General features: G+C 53.5%; 1 protein-coding gene across 1 annotated transcript in view; it reads left to right on the forward strand.

Moving 5' to 3' along the window:
- Positions 1 to 1,891: 1,891 nt before the first annotated feature.
- Positions 1,892 to 20,065, forward strand: part of LOC140427839 (NXPE family member 3-like) — a 156,809-nt gene continuing 138,635 nt past the window's right edge. Inside the window, exon 1 of the mRNA XM_072513604.1 lies at positions 1,892 to 2,508. The gene's annotated coding sequence lies outside the window, so the exon portion shown is untranslated. The remainder of the gene's footprint in view (positions 2,509 to 20,065) is intronic.

Genomic DNA, 20,065 nt, shown 5'->3' on the forward strand with positions numbered 1-20,065 from the left:
TCCCATCACCCTCCCCGGCACGGACCCCCCCCAACCTCCACCCCAGCACGGACCCCCCCCCCCAACCTCCACCCCGGCACGGACCCCCCCCAACCTCCACCCCGGCACGGACCCCCCATCCACCTCCCCGGCACGGACCCCCCCCCAACCTCCACCCCGGCACGGACCCCCCCCCCCCAACCTCCACCCCGGCACGGACCCCCACCCGACCTCCACCCCGGCACGGACCCCCCCCCCAACCTCCACCCCGGCACGGACCCCCCCCCATCCACCTCCCCGGCACGGACCCCCACCCGACCTCCACCCCGGCACGGACCCCCCCCCCCAACCTCCACCCCGGCACGGACCCCCCCCCATCCACCTCCCCGGCACGGACCCCCCCCCAAACTCCACCCCGGCACGGACACCCCCCCCCAACCTCCACCCCGGCACGGACACCGCCCCCCCCCAACCTCCACCCCGGCACGGACCCCCCCCAACCTCCACCCCGGCACGGACCCCCCATCCACCTCCCCGGCACGGACCCCGCCCCCCCAACCTCCACCCCGGCACGGACACCCCCCCCCCCCAACCTCCACCCCGGCACGGACCCCCCCCAACCTCAACCCCGGCACGGACACCCCCCCCAACCTCCACCCCGGCACGGACCCCCCCCCCAACCTCCACCCCGGCACGGACCCCCCCCCAACCTCCACCCCGGCACGGACCGCCCATCCACCTCCCCAGCACGGACCCCCTCCCGGCACTCCCCCGGAGCCCAGCCTACTCTAACCACCACCACCCCGCCCCCCCCCCCCCGACGCACACACACACACACAACCCGAGACACACCTCTCCTCACGCATTCAGACTGCGGCCACGCCATTGCCTGCCCAGCGCCAACCCCCCAGGCCGTCACTCACCTCCACGCTGGTCGGCGTGAGCCTGGAGCACCGGGTCACGCCGATGAAAAGGAGGTTTGATTTACGTCGACGTGAACGGTCATCACGTCGACGGGACTTCGGCCCATCCGGAAGGGAGAATATCTGCAGGCCGACAATCGGCTGCCTTGCGCAGACCCGTGACATTCTCCGCGGCAGCGGCGACATTAACGCCCCGCCGACTTTTCTCCCTTCGGAGACTTTGGCAACCGGCGGGGGGCGGGATTCACGGCGGCCAACGGCCATTCTCCGACCCTCTGGGGGGTCGGAGAATGACGCCCCTCATCTCCCCTCCTGGCTCTTCTTAGCTCTCTCTTTAGGTCCTTCCTAGCTAACGTGTAACTCTTGAGCGCCCTAACTGAACCTTCATGTCCCATCTTTACATGAGCCTTCTTCTTCCTCTTGACAAGTGTTTCGACTGCTTTAGTAAACCACGGTTCCCTTACTCGACCACTTCCTCCCTGCCTGACAGGCACATACTTATCAAGGACACGCAGTAGCTGTTCCTTGAACAAGCTCCACATTTCCATTGTGCCCATGGTGTTGTTGTGATAGTAAGTAAAGTCACCAGACTCCCAGATAAGCTGCTTTCCTCTTTGAGTGGGAGAGCTGGTGGTTTAACCCGAGGATCACCACAACTCAGGCGAGGGCAAGGTTGAGAAGGCAGGGCCTTTATGAATAACCTCAGCCGGTACAGGAATTGAACCCGCGTTGTTGGCTTCGCTCTGCATCACAAACCAGCTGTCCAGCCAACTGAGCTAAACCGGTCCCCGGCTGGTTGTATTGTTGTGATAGGCCTCTAGGGATAGCATCTATTATAAGGGTTTTCGGCAGAGCAAGGGTTAATGTGGGCTAATGCCAGCCTGCGGTCAGCACCCATGCATGGCAGTACTTTGAATATGTACAGAGTTATCGGTTGCGAATAAGTCACTTATTTTTAACCAAACAAGCCTCCAGACCCCTCTGTGAAACACCGAACAACCTTAACAACAGCTGTCGTCATTTTTGTTCTGAGGGACAGAAATCAAGGCAAACCCCGAAATGTATATGAGTAAAACTAAAGTAGTAAAGTCCCAGATGACCAAAGGCAGCTTTCCTGATTGAGGGGGGCGGAGGTGACTGGTGGTGATTGAGCCTGAGGATCAACACACCTCAGGCGAGCGGCAAGGTCGAGAAGGCACGAATAATGTCAGCCGGCGTGGGAATTGAACCCTGCTGGTTTTGCTCAGCCTCACGAGCCAGCTGTCCAGCCCACTGAGCTGAACCAACTAAATTGGGATATGAGTGTGGGCAGGAAAAAAAACGAACATCAAGAAAGGGAACTCTATTTTGTTGACAAAGGCGGAGACCGACATCAACGCTTGAAATCAAACAGGCTCCTGTCTGTGCGCTTGTACACCGTCAAGATTGACCCTGAATACTTGTGCTCATTCTCAGGATGGAGAAGGAGCAATATTATACTGACTGCAACATCTGGAGCATTCTTGGGAACCCAAGAAGAATTTCCAGGACTGACCATTCCACCAATTTTCTTCAGGCCGTAAGGATTTTGGAATACGTGGAACTTAACTAATTGCTGACACAACAGGTATGCTTCAATTAGCAGCACAAGTTTATTAAGCTTAATTAACATATACAAAACTAATACTTAACAACAGCAGTAGCTGTAACACTGAACTTTGATCCTTGCTCTCCATAGCCACTTGCCATTGTCCTCTGGGTTATGGCCTGTTGAATGTAGCCTTGTCTTCTCTCGTGGTATGCCAACAATGTCTGGAAGTGTCCTTTTACCTTGTCAAAGAGATCCTTCCCATGCCATGTTAGACTATAGTTGTGTCTGGCCATTATGATAGAGCCAATATTACCTCATTAGTTGGCCATAGGTCTGGCCTGGGCCAACACGCAAGCCCCCACGGATGTCTCTTCTGTTTCCCTTTTTGTAGACAAACCAAAAGTCACATGTCTGCTGACATCCAACATCATAGAATCATAGAATTTACAGTGTAGAAGGAGGCCATTCAGCCCATCGAGGCTGCACCGGTGCTCGGAAAGAACACCCTACCGCAAGGTCCACACCTCCACCCTATCCCCATAAACCAGTAACCCCACCCAACACTAAGGGCAATTTTGGACACTAAGGGCAATTTACCATGGCCAATCCACCTAACCTGCACATCTTTGGACTGCGGGAGGAAACCGGAGCGCCCGGAGGAAACCCACGCACACACGGGGAGGATGTGCAGACTCCGCACAGACAGTGACCCAAACTGGAATCGAAACATGTCGAAACATGTTCTGAAATTTCACATATTTATCATCTCAATCCAGACCACTCATTTAAACATAGAAAATAAAAATATGTTTTCCAGCATTTACTCAGACAAATCATAACATCACAGAATTGTTCATAGAATTATAGAATTTACAGTGCAAGAGGCCATTCGGCCCATCGAGTCTGCACCGGCTCTTGGAAAGAGCACCCCACCCAAGGTCTACACCTCCATCCTATCCCCACAACCCAGCAAACCCACCCAACACTAAGGGCAATTTTGGACACTAAGGGCAATTTATCATGGCCAATCCACCTAACCTGTACATCTTTGGACTGTGACAGGAAACCGGAGCACCCGGAGGAAACCCACGCACACATGGGGAGGATGTGCAGACTCCGCACAGACAGTGACCCAAGCCGGAATCGAACCTGGGACCCTGGAGCTGTGAAGCAATTGTGCTATCCACAATGCTACCGTGCTGCCCGTTATGGCACAGAAAGAGGCCATTCGGTCCATCATGCTCTGAAAATGAACATAACTTAATGTCATTCTCCTGCCTTTTCCCTGTACTTCTGAACATTGGGCGGGATTCTCTCCTATCCGGCAGGAAGGAGTGGCGTGAGCAATTCCAGCGTCGGACCGCCCCAAAGGTGCGGAATCCTCCGCACCTTCAGGGGCTAGGCCCGCCCCGGAGTGGTTTGCGCCCTGCCGGCCGGCGGGAAAGGGGCTGGCGCTACGCCAACTGGCGCCGAAGGGCCTCCGCCGGATGGTGCTAGTGGGCGCATGCGCGGGAGCACCAGCGGTTGCTGGCGCCATCCCCGCGCATGCGCAGAGGGCTTCGTTTCCGCACCGGGAATGGCGGACCGGCACAGCCTCCGGTGCGGAAGGATAGAGAGCCCCCCACGGCACAAGCCCGCCCACGGATCGGTGGGCCCCGATCGCGGGCCAGGCCACCGTGGGGGCACCTCCCGGGGCCAGATCCCCCCGCGCCCCCCCAAGAACCCCGGAGCCGGCCCGCACCGCTAGGTCCCGCCGGTAAGGAGAATTAGGAGGGCGGCGGGTGCGGGATTCACGCCGACCCCCGGCGATTCTCCAACCCAGCAGGGGTCGGAGAATCCCGCTCCTTGTTTCTCTTCAAATAAAAATCTAATGGCCTCTTGAATGCCTCAATTGAACCTTTACCCCACCTCCAGGCAGAGCATTTCAGACCTGAGCGATTCGCTGTGTAAAAAGCTTTGTTCTCACATCACATTTGCTTCTTTTGCAAATCACTTCAAATCTGTGCCCTCGCGTTCTTGATCTTCCTTGAGCAGGAACAGTTTCTCCCTATCTACTCTGTCCAGCTCCCTCATGACACAAAAATTGGTAGTGTGGTAAATAGTGAGGAGGAAAGCCTTAGGTTACAGGATGATTTGACGGTCTGGTCAGGTGGCAGAAATTAAATGGAATTTTTTTTTTAATAAACATTTTATTGAGGTTTTTTTTGGCATTGTAACAACAGCAATATAAACAATGTACATAAAAATATAAATATAGTGCAAATACCACCTCCCTCCCCAACAGGCCCCACCGTTAATTAACCCCTTAATCTACGCTAACCTAACCGCCCCCCCCTCTCTGCTGACAGTTAATTCTTCGCGAAGAAGTCAATGAATGGTTGCCACCTCCGGGCGAACCCTAAAAGTGACCGTCTGAAGGCGAACTTAATTTTCTCCAAACAGATAAAGCCAGCCATGTCCGATAGCCAGGTCTCCAACTTCGGGGGCTTTGAGCCTCTCCATGCTAATTGTATCCGTCTCTGGGCTACCAGGGAAGCAAAGGCGAGAACGTCTGCCTCTTTCTCCTCCTGGATTCCCGGATCCTGCGGCACCCCAAAAATCGCCACCTCTGGACTCAATGCCACCCTTGTTTTTAATACCTCGGACATGACGTCAGCAAACCCCTGCCAAAATCCCCTCAGCTTTGGACATGCCCAGAACATGTGGACATGGTTCGTTGGTCCTCCCGCACATTTTGCGCTCTATCCTCCACCCCAAAGAATCTGCTCATCGGGGCCACTATCATGTGGGCCCGGTGAACGACCTTGAATTGAATCACGCTGAGTCTGGCACAAATTGCGGTCGCGTTGCCTCTACTCAATGCGTCCGCCCAAAGGCCCTCCTCTATCTCTCCCCCCAGCTCCTCCTCCCACTTTCGCTTCAGCTTCTCGGTCTGCGTCTCTTCTGATCCCATAAACTCCTTATAAATGTCAGAAATACACCCCTCACCTATCCACTCTCTGGAAACTACCCTGTCCTGAATCCCCCTTAGTGGCAGGAGTGGGAAGGTTGTTAGCTGTCTACGCAGAAAGTCCCGGTCAAAAGCTTTTCCCCCATCCATCGCGACCACTACCTCCACCTCCCTACTTTCCGGGGGCATCATGATCACGTTGGCCACCAGCAGCCTGCCCTTACCGAACCCCGTCTGATCCTTCACGATGACGTTCGGTACACAATCCTCAATCCTGGAGGCCAAAATTTTGGCCAAAAGTTTCGCGTCTACGTTCAACAGGGAAATCGGCCTGTATGACCCACATAGCTCCGGGTTCTTGCCCATTTCAGGATAAGCGAAATCGTGGCCTGTGACATCGTCTGGGGCAGAATCCCTCTTTCCCTTGCCTCATTAAACATCTTCATCAGCACTGGTCCCGATATCCCGGAGAACATTTTGTAGAACTCCATTGGGTACCCGTCCGGCCCTGGGGCCTTACCCGACTGCATGGCCTTCAAGTCCTCCACTAGCTCCTCCAACCCGATCGGGGCCCCCAGCCCTTCTACCAGCTTCCCGTCCACCTTCGGGAAAGTCAGCCCCTCCAGGAAGTGCCTCATCCCGTCCGGCCCCGCAGGAGGTTCCGACCTGTAAGGCCTGCTGTAGAAATCCCCGAATGCCTTATCGCCCCTGCCGAATCCCCAACTAAGTTCCCATCCCCATCAATAACTTTCTCTATTTCTCTAGCCGCCTCCCTCTTTCTGAGCTGCTGTGCAAGCATCCTGCTGGCCTTCTCATCATGCTCATATATTGCCCCCCTCGCCTTTCTGAACTGTTCCAGTGCCCTCCCTGTGGTTAACAAGCCGAACTCCACCTGTAGCCTCCACCGTTCCCTTAGAAGCCCTATCTCTGGAGTCACCATGTACCTCCTGTCGACTTGAAGAATCTCTTTTACCAGTCGGTCCGTCTCCGCCCTGTCCGTCCTGTCCCTGTGAGCCCGGATTGAGATCAGCTCTCCTCTCACCACTGCCTTCAGCGCTTCTTAGACCACCGCTGCTGAGACCTCCTCCATATCATTTACCTGCAGGTAATTTTGTATGTATTTCCTCAAGCTCTCGCATAGCGCTTCATCCGCCAATAGCCCTACATCTAACCTCCATTGCGGGCGCTGATTGCTATCTTTACTAACCTGCAGGTCAACCCAGTGTGGAGCATGGTCCGAGATTGTGATCGCCGAATACCCCGTGTCCACCACCCCTGCCAGCAAGGCCATACCCAAAACAAAGAAATCGATCCGAGAGTATACCTTATGCACGTGGGAGTAGAAGAACTCCTTCACCCTCTGCTGCCTAAATCTCCATGGATCCACCCCACCCACCTGCTCCATGAACCCTTTCAGTTCCTTTGCCATTGCTGGCTGTGGTAGTACCAGGTATTGCGGTACCTAAGAGGCTGATGACCATTGGTTAGACCCAGGAATCTACCATTGGCTGTTGTACGTAGCTCCGCCCTGACAGGCGGAGTATAAGAAACGGTGCCGTCCCAGCAGCCTTCACTTTCTGTATCGAAGCTGCTGGAGAACAAGTTCTAGTAGATTCAAGCCTTCAGTTATGAAATCACTTTGTCTTGAGTGTAATTGATTGCGCATCAATTTAATCTACTAGACTTAAGCTGGAAGGATGGATCTCCGAATCAAACCGGAGTGCCTTCAACTCAGCCCCCACGCGGAGAACTCAGCTGCAATTTTTAAACACTGGCTGGCGTGCTTTAAAGGCTACCTCGAGATGGCCGGAGGCACCCCCACAGAAGGACAGAAAATGCATCGCCTGCGCTCAAGGGTCAGCCCTGGGATCTACCCCCTTATCAAGGAGGCGGAGAACTATGATGCCGCGATCAAACTGCTAGAAGGACATTATATCCGCCCTGTAAATCAGGTCTACACTCGTCACCTGCTTGCGACTAGACGGCATAGCCCCGGGGAATCGTTGGAAGATTTCTACCGGGCGCTACTGGCGCTGGGCCGAAACTGTGGCTGCCCGCAGGTTTCGGGGAGCGAGCACATGGAACTTTTAATCAGAGATGCTTTCGTAGCAGGTATGAGCTGCTCAGATATCCACCGAAGACTCCTAGAAAGGGACACCCTGGGACTTAGAGAGGCACGGGCCCTGGCAGGGTCCATGGACGTTGCCTACAAAAACACACAGTTCTATGCGCCCGATCGCGCGGCGACCCTCTGGGCTGCGTGGCACCCCGCAGCGGCAGCCCCACAGACCTTCTCCCTGACCCCGCAGGCCTGCGCTACGAGACGGCCCGCTAACGCCGCCGGGCCCCGCTGTTTCTTCTGCGGGCAGGCAAATCATCCCCGCCCGCGCTGCCCGGCCCGCACCGTCACCTGCAAAGGGTGCGGCAAGAAGGGCCACTTTGTGGGGGTCTGCCTGGCCCGCGCCGTGGTCGCGGTCTCCAGCGACTCCAGCAACCCCCCCTTCAGGCCCCGACCGGCCAGCGCTCACCGCCACCCCCCTATCCTAGGGCCACGTGCAACCCACGGGCGCGGTCATCTTGCTGGACACCACGCTGGATGGGTGCGTGCCGCCATTTTGTCCATCGCCGCCGCCATCTTGTTCGTCCCCGGACACCATGTGCGACCCATAGGTGACACCATCTTGGATGGAGCCCCAGGCCCCCAGCACAGCCGACTACACGCTGCCCGATCAGAACTCGCAACTGCTTCATCTGGCCTCGGTGACACTGGACCAAAGTCGACCCCGGACACTCGCAACAGCTACAACGACGGTCTTCATCAACGACCATGAGACGTCTTGTCTGATTGACTCTGGGAGCACGGAAAGCTTTGTTCACCCCGACACGGTAAGGCGCTGTTCACGTGTAACCCAACCTGTAAACCAAAGGATCTCCCTGGCCTCCAGGTCACACTCGGTGGAGATAAAGGGGTTCTGCCTAGCGAACCTCACTGTCCAAGGCAGGAAATTCGACAATTTCCACCTGTACGTCCTGCCGCACCTCTGTGCGGCTACCCTCCTGGGGCTGGACTTCCAATGCCATTTGCAAAGCCTGACCTTTAAATTCAACGGCCCTATACCCCCCCTTACTGTCTGCGGCCTCGCGACCCTTAAGGTCGACCCGCCTTTCCTGTTTGCGAACCTCACCCCGGATTGCAAACCCGTCGCCACCAGCAGCAAGCGGTTCAGTGCCCAGGACCGGACCTTCATCAGGTCAGAGGTCCAAATGCTGCTGGGGGAAGGGGTCATCGAAGCGAGCAACAGTCCCTGGAGAGCTCAAGTAGCGGTGGTAAAAACTGGGGAGAAGCATAGGATGGTCATTGACTACAGCCAGACCATCAACAGGTTTACGCAGCTGGACGCGTACCCTCTCCCCCGTATAGCCGACCTGGTAAACCGGATCGCACAATACAAGGTTTTCTCCACGGTGGATCTCAAGTCCGCCTACCACCAGCTACCCCTCCGTAATAGTGACCGCAAGTACACTGCCTTCAAAGCAGATGGGTGGCTCTATCAAATTGTAAGAGTTCCCTTTCATAGAATTTACAGTGCAGAAGGAGGCCATTCGGCCCATCGAGTCTGCACCGGCTCTTGGAAAGAGCACCCTACCCAAGGTCCACACCTCCACCCTATCCCCATAACCCAGGAACCCCACCTTACACTAAGGGCAATTTTGGACACTATGGGCAATTTAGCATGGCCAATCCACCTAACCCGCACATCTTTGGACTGTGGGAGGAAACCGGAGCACCCGGAGGAAACCCACGCACACACGGGGAGGATGTGCAGACTCCGCACAGACAGTGACCCAAGCCGGAATCGAACCTGGGACCCTGGAGCTGTGAAGCATTTGTGCTATCCACAAGGCTATCGTGCTGCCCCCTCCCCTCCATCGACCGCAACACGTATTTCCTGAACGTGATTGACGAGTACTCCCGGTTCCCATTCGCCGTCCCCTGCCCAGATATGACCACAACCGCCGTCATCAAGGCCCTCCAGGGTATCTTTACACTGTTCGGTTTCCCCGCGTACATACATAGTGACATTGGTGTCACTAATGGGGCCTCGGTCTTCCAGCGAGAGATGGGCCGAATGGTTGACCGGTACGGCTTACGCGCAACGTTCCCGTATCTGGATAACGTCACCATCTGCGGCCATGACCAGCAGGACCACGACACCAACCTCCGCAAATATCTCCAGACCGCGAAAATCCTTAACCTGACATACAATAAGGATAAATGCGTGTTTAGCACCGACCGTCTAGCCATCCTCGGCTACGTAGTGCGAAATGGAGTTATAGGCCCCGACCCTGAACGCATGCGCCCCCTTATGGAGTTCCCCCTCCCTCACTTCTCCAAGGCCCTGAAGCGCTGCCTAGGGTTTTTCAGCTATTACGCACAGTGGGTCCCTAACTACGCAGACAAAGCCCGACCCCTAATCCAGTCCACAACCTTCCCCCTGTCGACGAAGGCCCGCCAGGCCTTCAGCCGCATCAAAGCAGACATTGCAAAAGCCACGATGCGCGCCATCGACCAGTCCCTCCCCTTCCAGGTTGAGAGCGATGCGTCTGACGTAGCTCTGACGGCCACCCTCAACCAAGCGGGCAGGCCGTACCCTCCCGTACCCTCCATGCTTCCGAAATTCGGCATTCCTCGGTCGAAAAAGAGGCACAAGCCATGGTAGAAGCTGTGCGCCATTGGAGGCATTACCTGGCCGGCAGGAGATTCACTCTCCTCACGGACCAACGGTCGGTTGACTTCATGTTCGATAATGCACAGCGGGGCAAGATTAAAAACGACAAGATCTTGCGGTGGAGGATAGAACTCTCCACCTTCAACTACGAGATCTTGTGCTGTCCGGGGAAGCTAAACGAGTCTCCTGATGCCCTGATGCTCCTGATGCCACTGCACAAGCGGACCGCCTCCGAGCCCTCCACGAGGACCTCTGTCACCCGGGGGTCACTCAATTTTTCCATTTTGTCAAGACCCGCAACCTGCCCTACTCCATCGAGGAGGTCAGGTCCGTCACCAGGGACTGCCAAATCTGAGCAGAGCGCAAACCACACTTCTACCGGCCAGAGAGGCCGCACCTGATAAAGGCTTCCCGTCCCTTTGAACGCCTCAGCATGCATTTCAAAGGCCCCCTCCCCTCCATCGACCGCAACACGTATATCCTGAACGTGATTGACGAGTACTCCCGGTTCCCATTCGCCGTCCCCTGCCCAGATATGACCACAACCGCCGTCATCAAGGCCCTCCAGGGTATCTTTACACTGTTCGGTTTCCCCGCGTACATACATAGTGATAGGGGGTCCTCCTTTATGAGCGACGAACTGCGTCAATTCCTGCTCAGCAAAAGCATTGCCTCGAGCAGGACGACCAGTTACAACCCCGGGGAAACGGACAGGTAGAGCGGGAGAACGGAACGGTCTGGAAGACCGTCCTGCTGGCCCTACGGTCCAGGAATCTCCCAGTCTCCCGCTGGCAAGAAGTCCTCTCGGTGGCCCTCCATGCCGCGCGGTCGCTGCTCTGTACAACCACAAATCAGACATCTCATGAACGTCTCCTTGTTTTCCCCAGGAAGTCCTCCTCCGGGACCTCGCTCCCAACCTGGCTAGCGACACCCGGACCCATCCTGCTTCGGAAGCTCGTGCGGGCGCACAAGTCGGACCCGTTGGTCGAGAGGGTCCACCTGCTGCACGCTAACCCTCAGTACGCCTACATGGCGTTCCCTGATGGCCGGCAAGATACAGTCTCCCTTTGGGACCTGGCGCTCGCCGGAACCCCTCGCGAATCCGAACCATTACCCCCACCCCCTCCACAGCAGTGGGAGGGGTCTGTACACCCGCCGCTCCTGCCTAGGCCCGCCCACCCACCGACGCCCCCTACAGGCGCCCCCCCCCCTTGTCAACCGTTTGCCCCAACAGCGCCGCCTAGGGGTGACGAAGCTGCCAGGGAGGCCGAAACCACGCTCCCGGAGTCGCAACCACCGGGACCCCCACCAGAATCACCCCTGAAGCCCAGATGCTCCAGAAGGACGACCAGGCCACCCGATCGACTGATTGCTTCACTGTGAGCACTTTGTAAATATCCTCGACACCATGGTACCTCCATACCTGGTCATACCATGTTAAAGGCGACTGTTACCACTGGTCTCCATCCCCGCCGGACTCTTTTTTAACAGGGGGTGAATGTGGTAGTACCAGGTATTGCGGTACCTAAGAGGCTGATGACCATTGGTTAGACCCAGGAGTCTACCATTGGCTGTTGTACGTAGCTCCGCCCTGACAGGTGGAGTATAAGAAACGGTGCCATCCCAGCAGCCTTCACTTTCTGTACCAAAGCTGCTGGGGAACAAGTCCTAGTAGAGTAAAGCCTTCAGTTATGAAATCACTTCGTCTTGAGTGTAATTGATTGCGCATCACTGGCACCTTGCCCGTTTTCAAGAATGACCGATCCAAGCTGGGATCAATAACTGTATTAAAGTTCTCTCCCATGACCAGCTTGTGCGAGTCCAGGTCCGATATCTTCCCCAACATCCTCTTTATAAATTCCACATCATCCCAATTTGCCGCAAATACATTATCCAGCACTACCTTCATCTCCTCCAGCTTACCACAAACCATAATATATCGACCCCCACATCCAAAACTATTCTACCTACCTCAAATATCACCTGCTTATTAATCAAGATCGCAACCCCTCTAGTCTTTGTGTCCAGCCCCGAGTGGAAGACCTGACTGACACAGCCTTCCCTCAAGCTAACCTGGTCCACTACTCTAAGGTGCATCTCCTGCAGCATTACCACGTCCGCCTTCAGTCCCCTCAGGTGCGTGAACACACGTGCCCTCTTAACCGGCCCATTTAACCCTCGAACATTCCAGGTGATCAGCCTGGTTGGGGGGCAAAAGTGCCCCCCCCCTTCGCCGATCAGCCATCCCCATTCTTGGGCCCACCTCCAGCCCATGCACCACGCCTCCTCCGGCCCACCCCCGGCAGCCCCCACCACCGACCTCCTCTCTGCCCCTCAACCGAAGTCCCTCCCTCATCAGCAGAGCAACTACTCCCCCTCCCCCCCCCCAGCAACACCACTCTGAAACCTAACCCATACAATAAACTAAACATATGCCCCCCCCCCCCCACTGCTAGCTCACCCAGCTAGCTTGGTGGCCCCCGCCCCCGGCACCAAAAAGTATCCTACCTATTGTTCCCTCACTCCCCTCCCCCCCCCATTCATACAAACAAATTCCCTGATCTAACGATCCCCACACAATCACCCAGCTGAAAAAAAACACTGAAACCCAAACAAGCACGTCTCCATCCCACAAAAGTGCACATCAAAGCAAAAGGCATTGCCAACATTTACCAAAAAGAAAGCCCGAAAATGAAAAAAGTTTTTCCCCCCCTTCTTAAACAGAACTCAAAAAACTGAAGAGAAAATTTTTTTTAAAAACCCCAATATGAGCCAACAAGTTGCATCAAAGTTCAAGAGTTCTCAGCCCCACCCGTCCTTTTCTTTTCGCGAAGTCCAGCGCGTCTTCGGGCGAATCAAAATAATGATGCTGGGCCTCCTATATGACCCAGAGACGAGCCGGATACAGCAGTCCAAATTTCACCTGCTTCTTGAAGAAGATTGACTTAGTTTGGTTGAAGCCTGCCCTGTTCCTGGCCACCTCCACACTCGGGTCCTGGTACACCCGCAGGATACTGTTGTCCCATTTACAGCTCCGCGTTCGCTTGGCCCACTGAAGAATACATTCCTTGTCCAGGAACCTGTGGAATCTCACCACCATTGCCCTCGGAGGGTCCCCCGTTCGCGGCTTCCTCGCAAGCGCTCTATACACCCTGTCCACCTCCAAGGGTCGAGAGAATGTCCCCTCCCCAGCAGCTTTTCGAACATACCGGCTATGTATGCCCCAGCGTCAGCTCCCTAAGACCCCTCCGGGAGCCCGACAATTCTTACGTTCTGCCGACGGGACCTATTCTCTAGGTCCTCCACCTTCTCCAGAAGCCTTTTCTGCTGGTCCCTCAACATCCCCACCTCCAGCTCCACCGCAGTTTGATGCTCCTCCTGCTCAGCCAGAACCTTCTCAACCTTCTGGATCTCCCGATCCTGGGCGTCTAATCTGTGCTCCAGCCGATCAGCCGACTCTTTAATCGGGTCCAGCAGTCCCGTTTCTGCTTGGCAAAGCCGTCCTGGATGACCTGCATCAACTGCTCCGTTGATCGCTGGGCCGACACACCAGGGGTCCTCGGCCATGCTGTCTCCTGCTGCAGCTTCAGCACAGCTCTTGCCTTTCGTTCTATTTCTGCCTTTTCGTGCACTTCTGGTTCTTTTCTCCATACACCGATACGTGGAAACGGTGCCCAATTGCCTCATCCTTCGAATTTACAGCTTAAAACCGGAAAAAAGTTGGGGGGAGAGGTCCAAAAGTCCGACCAGAGCGGGAGCCACCAAATGTGCGACTCCTTCATAGCCGCCACCGGAAGTCCAATTAAATGGAATTTAACCCTGAAACGTGTGAGGTGTTGCATTTTGGTAGGACTAACAAAGCACAAGACTATTCAATGAATGGTAGAACCCTAGGAAGTTCAGAGGATCCGAAGGACCTTGATGTGCAGGTTCACAAGTCCCTGAAGGCAGCAGGACATGTAGATAACGTGGTTAAGGAGGCACATGGGATACTTGCCTTTATTAACTGAGGCATTGACTATAGGAATAGGGAGGTTACGATGGAGCTGTATAAAACGTTTGTTCGGCCCCAGTTGGAGTACAGTAGATAGTTCTGGTCACCACACTATAGGAAGGAAGTGATTGCACTGGAGAGGATGCGGAGGAGATTCACCAGGATGTTGCCTGGGCTGGAGCATTTCAGCTATCACGAGAGACTGGATAGGCTGGGGCTGTTTTTCTTGGGACAGAAAAGGCTGAGGGGGACCTGATTGAGGTGTATTAGATTATGAGGGACATAGATATGGTGGATAGGAAGGAACCTTTCCCCTTAATGGAATGGTTAATAATCAGGGGGCATAGATTTAAGTTAATGGGCAGGAGGTTTAGAGGGATGTGAGGAAAATCGTTTACACTCAGAGGGTGGTGGGAATCTGGAATTCACTGCCCGAAAAGGTGGTAGAGGCGGTAACCCTCGTAACATTTAAGAAGTATTTAGACGAGCACTTGAAATGCCACAGGATACAAGGCTACGGACCAATGCTGGAAAGTAGCATTAGAGTAAATAGGTGCTTGATGGCCGGCACAGACAGGATAGGCCGAAGGGCCTCTTTTTGTGCTGTAAAGGCTCTATGACTCCATGACCTCTATCAAATATCCTCTTAGTCTTCTCTTCTCCAAGGAGAACTGAGCCTAACACTCCAATCTATTCCCATAACTGAAGTTTCTCATCCCTGGAAACATTCTTGTAAACTGCTTCTGCAATCTCTCCAATGTATTCACATCCTTCCTATAGTGTGGCATCTAGAACTGTACACAATACTCTAGGTGAGGTCTGAGGCCTTTTTTATGTTCAGCAGAACCTCCTTGCTCTTGTACTCTACACCACTGTTCATAAAGCTCAGGCTACTGGATGCTTTATTAATCACTCTCTCCACCTGTCCTACCACCTGTAATGATTTATGCACGTAGCCATCCAGGTTCCTCTGCTTCTCCAGTCCCATTAAGAATTTTATCCCTCATTTTTTATTGTCTCTCCATGTTCTTCCTACCAAAATGAATCACCTCACACTTCGTCACATTGAACTTCATCTGCCACCTATCTGCCCACTGCACTAACTTCTATATGTTCTTTTAAAGTTCCACATTGTCCTCCTCACAGTTTACAAGGCTTCCATGTTTTGTGCCTTCCCCAAACTTTGAAATTGTCCCCTGCACACCATGATCTAGGTCATTAATATACATCAGGAAAGCAAGGGTCCCATTACAGACGCCTGGGTAACTCAACTACAAACCTTCCTCCAGCCTGAAAAATACCCATTGACCATTACTCACTGTTTTCTATAATTTAGCCAATTTGACATCCACATTCCTACTATTCTTTTTATTCCATGAGCTATAATGTTTCTCAAAAGTCTGTTGTGTGGCACTGTATCAAATGTCTTTTAGAAGTCCATGTATACCACATCAACAGCATTACCCTCATCACTCCTCTGATTCCACTTCAAAAAACTTCAGAAAGTTAGTTAATCAGGATTTCCCCTTTAGAAATCCATGCTGGCTCTTCCTAATCAAATCACATTTTTCCATGTGACTACTAATTATATCCCATATAATTGTTTCTAGAAGCTTCCCCACCACTGATGTTAAACTGACTGGTCAGTAATTGCTCAGCTTACCTTTACAACCTTTCTTGAATAATTCTCTAGTCCCTTGGCACCTCCCCTGAGTTTAGGGGCGACGTGAAGGTTATGGTCAATACCCCTGAAATTTCCATTCTTACTGTTTTCAAAATACTTGGATGCACCTCATCTGGTCCTGGTGCCTTATCAACTTTAAATACCATCAGTTTATCTAATATTTCTTCCTGGTCAATATTGAACTCTTCTAGTGACAGAGTTCTGTTATGCCCTGGACTCTCAGGACAAAAGAATATGAAGTTGAAGCACGTGGGGTTGAATGAAAATAACATTGTAGGTTTATTGAAGAGCTGTTAACTGTACAAAGACTTGATCTAGACTGAGGCAGAGCCCGGGAAGCTGCCGGTGATGTCACACACTATCACATGACTAAGCTCTTAAAGTGGCCACGCACCAACACAACTACAGCCCCAAATATATAACATCCCTTCCCCTTTACTTCTAAGGTCTCATTACAACAATTAACCACAGTGCTTTTACAAACTCATATAAGCATGTGTGGAAGGGCAAGCAATGCATCATTACACAGTAATAATACAGTTAATAGGAAAGACAATCTGCTGGGTATCTATTCTCCACAGGTTGCCTGCGCACTTCAGGGATTTGGCTGTTCTTGACCTTAGAGGTAGTCTCCGGGTCTTCAGAAGATGTCTCTACCATGGAAGGCTTTTCAGTCTCTTTTGCAGAAGGGAGTCTGGTAGCAGAAAGAGATTATTTAGTCATCTTGCTTAATGCTGATTGACCAGAAGTCACAGCCACACAATCTGGTAGTATGGATGGCGATTCATCCTGAGTTATGGCAGACACAGTACTGTAACATCGATGTGTGTGGCTAACAACTGATCTGTGTGTCGCCTCCACACTAGCTCATCTTCAGTTTGTACTCTATAGAAGCCAGGCAAGTTTGAGCCAATGCAGTTGCTGCAACCTGCTGCTCCCTGGTGGTATAGCTGCGCGCCAAAACCTGCTCTCCTTGTTGAAATAATTGTGTCGTTTGGAATTATCATCTCTTCTCAAGATTTGCGACTACTGATTGGATTCTACTATCTCGGACATCTCCTGCAGCAAAAGTAAACCAAACGTAGTTCTCAGCTTCCTGTTCAGCAGCAGTAAAGCTGGGAACTCTGGGTAGTCACGTGTATATGTTGTTGCGATATGTCGCCAAGAAACTGGTGATCAGATGAATCTTGATCCTTGGAGGCTTCCAGTGCATGCTTCAAGGACTGGACAAACCTATTGGCTAAAACATTCATGGATGGATGGTAAGGTGCTGACTTTATGTGTTGGATACCACTCATCTTTAATTGGTCCTCAAACTCCTGATCCATGAATTGTGGACCGTTATTACTTACAATTTGTTCTGGTTTCCCAAATCTCATTGAGCTTTTCAGTGGTTTGTTCCACGGTTGTTGACTTCATTAGGACCACCTCTGGCCACTTGGACTGTCCATCTGCTACGACCATGAACCGGGGCAGCACGGTAGCATAGTGGTTAGCACAAATGCTTCACAGCTCCAGGGTCCCAGGTTCGATTCCGGCTTGGGTCACTGTCTGTGCGGAGTCTGCACATCCTCTCCGTGTGTGCGTGGGTTTCCTCCGGGTGCTCCGGTTTCCTCCCACAGTCCAAAGATGTGCAGGTTAGGTGGATTGGCCATGATAAATTGCCCTTAGTGTCCAAAACTGCCCTTAGTGTTGGGTGAGGTTACTGGGTTATGGGGATAGGGTGGAAGCGTGGACCTTGGGTAGGGTGCTCTTTCCAAGAGCCGGTGCAGACTCGATGGGCCGAATGGCCTCCTTCTGCACTGTAAATTCTATGATCTATGATGTGCCCCTCGTATGGACCAGCAAAGTCAATATGTAGATGTTGCCAAGGCATTTTAGGCCACTCCCATGGATGCAATGGGGACAACGGCTATACATTGCTTATCTGCTACACATGACTAGCACAGTCCTGTTTTTTCCTCGATCTGGACGTCCATTCCTGTCCACCAGAAGTAGTTCCTCGTGAGTTCCTTCATTCAAACTGTACCTGGGTGTCCTTCGTGTAATTGCTGCAATACTCTTTGTCGCACGTTTGGAGGAATTGTTGTCCTCATCCCCCACGGCAGGGATCCGCATTGTACGGTTGACTCGGGTTTTCTGGAAACATGGCTTTAATTTGGAATACATTCCCGCTCTCGTCCCTTTTAACATCATTTCGAGTACCTTCCCCATCACAGGATAATTTCTGGTCTTTTGCTGGACCTGAGCTGCAATCAGTGGGACATATTCCAACTGCAAAAAATAGAAGATATTTTCACTACAGGATGATGCCTGACCAGCAGATAAAGACAAACGTGACAATGCATCAGCATTAGGGGCTGATTTAGCACAGTGGGCTAAATAGCTGGCTTTGAAAGCAGACCCAGGCAAACCAGCAGCGCCAGTTCAATTCCCATACCAGCCTCCCCGAACAGGCGATGGAATGTGGCGACGAGGGGCTTTTCACAGTAACTTCATTGAAGGCTACTTGTGACAATAAGCGATTTTCATTTTCATCGGCATGGCTTTCTGATGGCATTTGATCTCGTAGGAATGTGCAGGAATGTTCGTTGAAGGCTGCTTGCTGCCAACGAAGGAACACCCCTATGTGGCCCAAAAATCGTTGTTAAGGACCTGTGGTGCATCAACAATGGGAAGTGACAATCTCCGACCACAGATGGGGATGGGCTGAGCTCAATGACCCCATGGAGACTGGACACAACCTTCCTTGCTGACAAGGCGCGCTGTGAGTAAATATCACAAGCCATCGACGGATATGGGGCAGGATTCTCCACTCCCGCGCCGAAGTGCCCACGCTGTCGTGAACGCCGGCGAGGTTCACGACGCCGCAAAACGGCCCAGATCCCGATGGATTCAAGCCCCAACAATGGGCTAGGATCGGGGCCGCGTCATCTACACGCGCCAGGCCTTGTCGCCGCGTAAAGGCGGCGCCGCATAGATGACGCGGCTGGCGCCGCATAACTGGCGTCACCCACGCATGCGTGGGTTGGCCGGTGCCAACCCGCGCATGCGTAGTTGCCGTCCTCTCTGAGTCCGCCCTGCAAGAAGATGGCGGACGGATCTTGTGGGGCCGCGGAAGGAAGGAGGTCCTCCTTCAGAGAGGACGGCCCAACGATCGGTGGGCACCGATCGCGGGCCATACCACATTTGAGGTACCGCCCGGTGCAGGATCCCACCACCCCCCACCCCCGGAGGCCACCCCCCCAGCGTTCCCACGCTGTTCCTGATGGCAGCGACAAGGTGTGGACGGCGCCGTGGGGAACCCGCCGTTTTGGCCTGGCCGCTCGACCCATCCGGGCCTGAGAATAGTGGGGTTGTCGGAGAATCGCCATTTTGGGTGTCTCCGGCGATTCTCCGGCCTGCGGCCCGCGGAACTCGACGGGGCCGTTCCCACCGCTTGGGAGAATCACGGGAGGGCGTCGGACCGGCGTCCCGGGAAATCTTGGCGGCCCAGGCGATTCTCCCAACCGGCGTGGGAGTGGAGAATCTTGCCCATGGAACCTGCAACCAGAACGGGGAGGTCTCATCCTCCACATTTTAGGAAGCACTGAAGGTGGTGATAAGTGGGGAGATAATCCCATGCAGGGATCTCAGAAATAGGAAGGAGAGGGCGGCTAGGCAACAGCTGATTGACTCCATACTGGAGATGGATTGGCAATACTCCACTGCCCCGACCATGGAACTACTGGTTGAGAGGAAACATCGTGGGCCGAAGGGCCTGTTCTGTGCTGTATTTTTCTATGTTCTATGTTCTTAACTAACCTCCGCCTGCTAGCGCTGTCCTGCATCTTTGGTGATATTGCTGACTCCATGATCAGAGACCAAATCGTGTTTGGAGTTCACTCTGATCCTCTGAGAGAGCAGCTCTCGGCTCCGCTGAAGGAGCACCTGAAGGAACAGCTCAAGGAGCTGCAGCAGCAGGGGATCATTTCCAGGGTAACCGAACCGACTGACCGGGTCAGCTCGATGGTGGTGGTTAAAAAACCCTCTGGAGACCTGTGCATCTACAATGATCCCAAGGATCTCAACCAGAATATAATGCGTGAACACTACCCCGTCCCGAAACGGGAGGAACTCACCAGTGAGATGTCACATGCACGGTTTTTCACAAAGTTAGATGCATCACATGGATTCTGGCAAATCCAGCTGGATGAGTCCAGCAGAAGGCTCTGCACATTCAACACACTGTTTGA

This window comes from Scyliorhinus torazame, chromosome 8 (assembly GCF_047496885.1).
Source record: "Scyliorhinus torazame isolate Kashiwa2021f chromosome 8, sScyTor2.1, whole genome shotgun sequence".
Taxonomy (NCBI): Eukaryota; Metazoa; Chordata; class Chondrichthyes; order Carcharhiniformes; family Scyliorhinidae; genus Scyliorhinus; species Scyliorhinus torazame.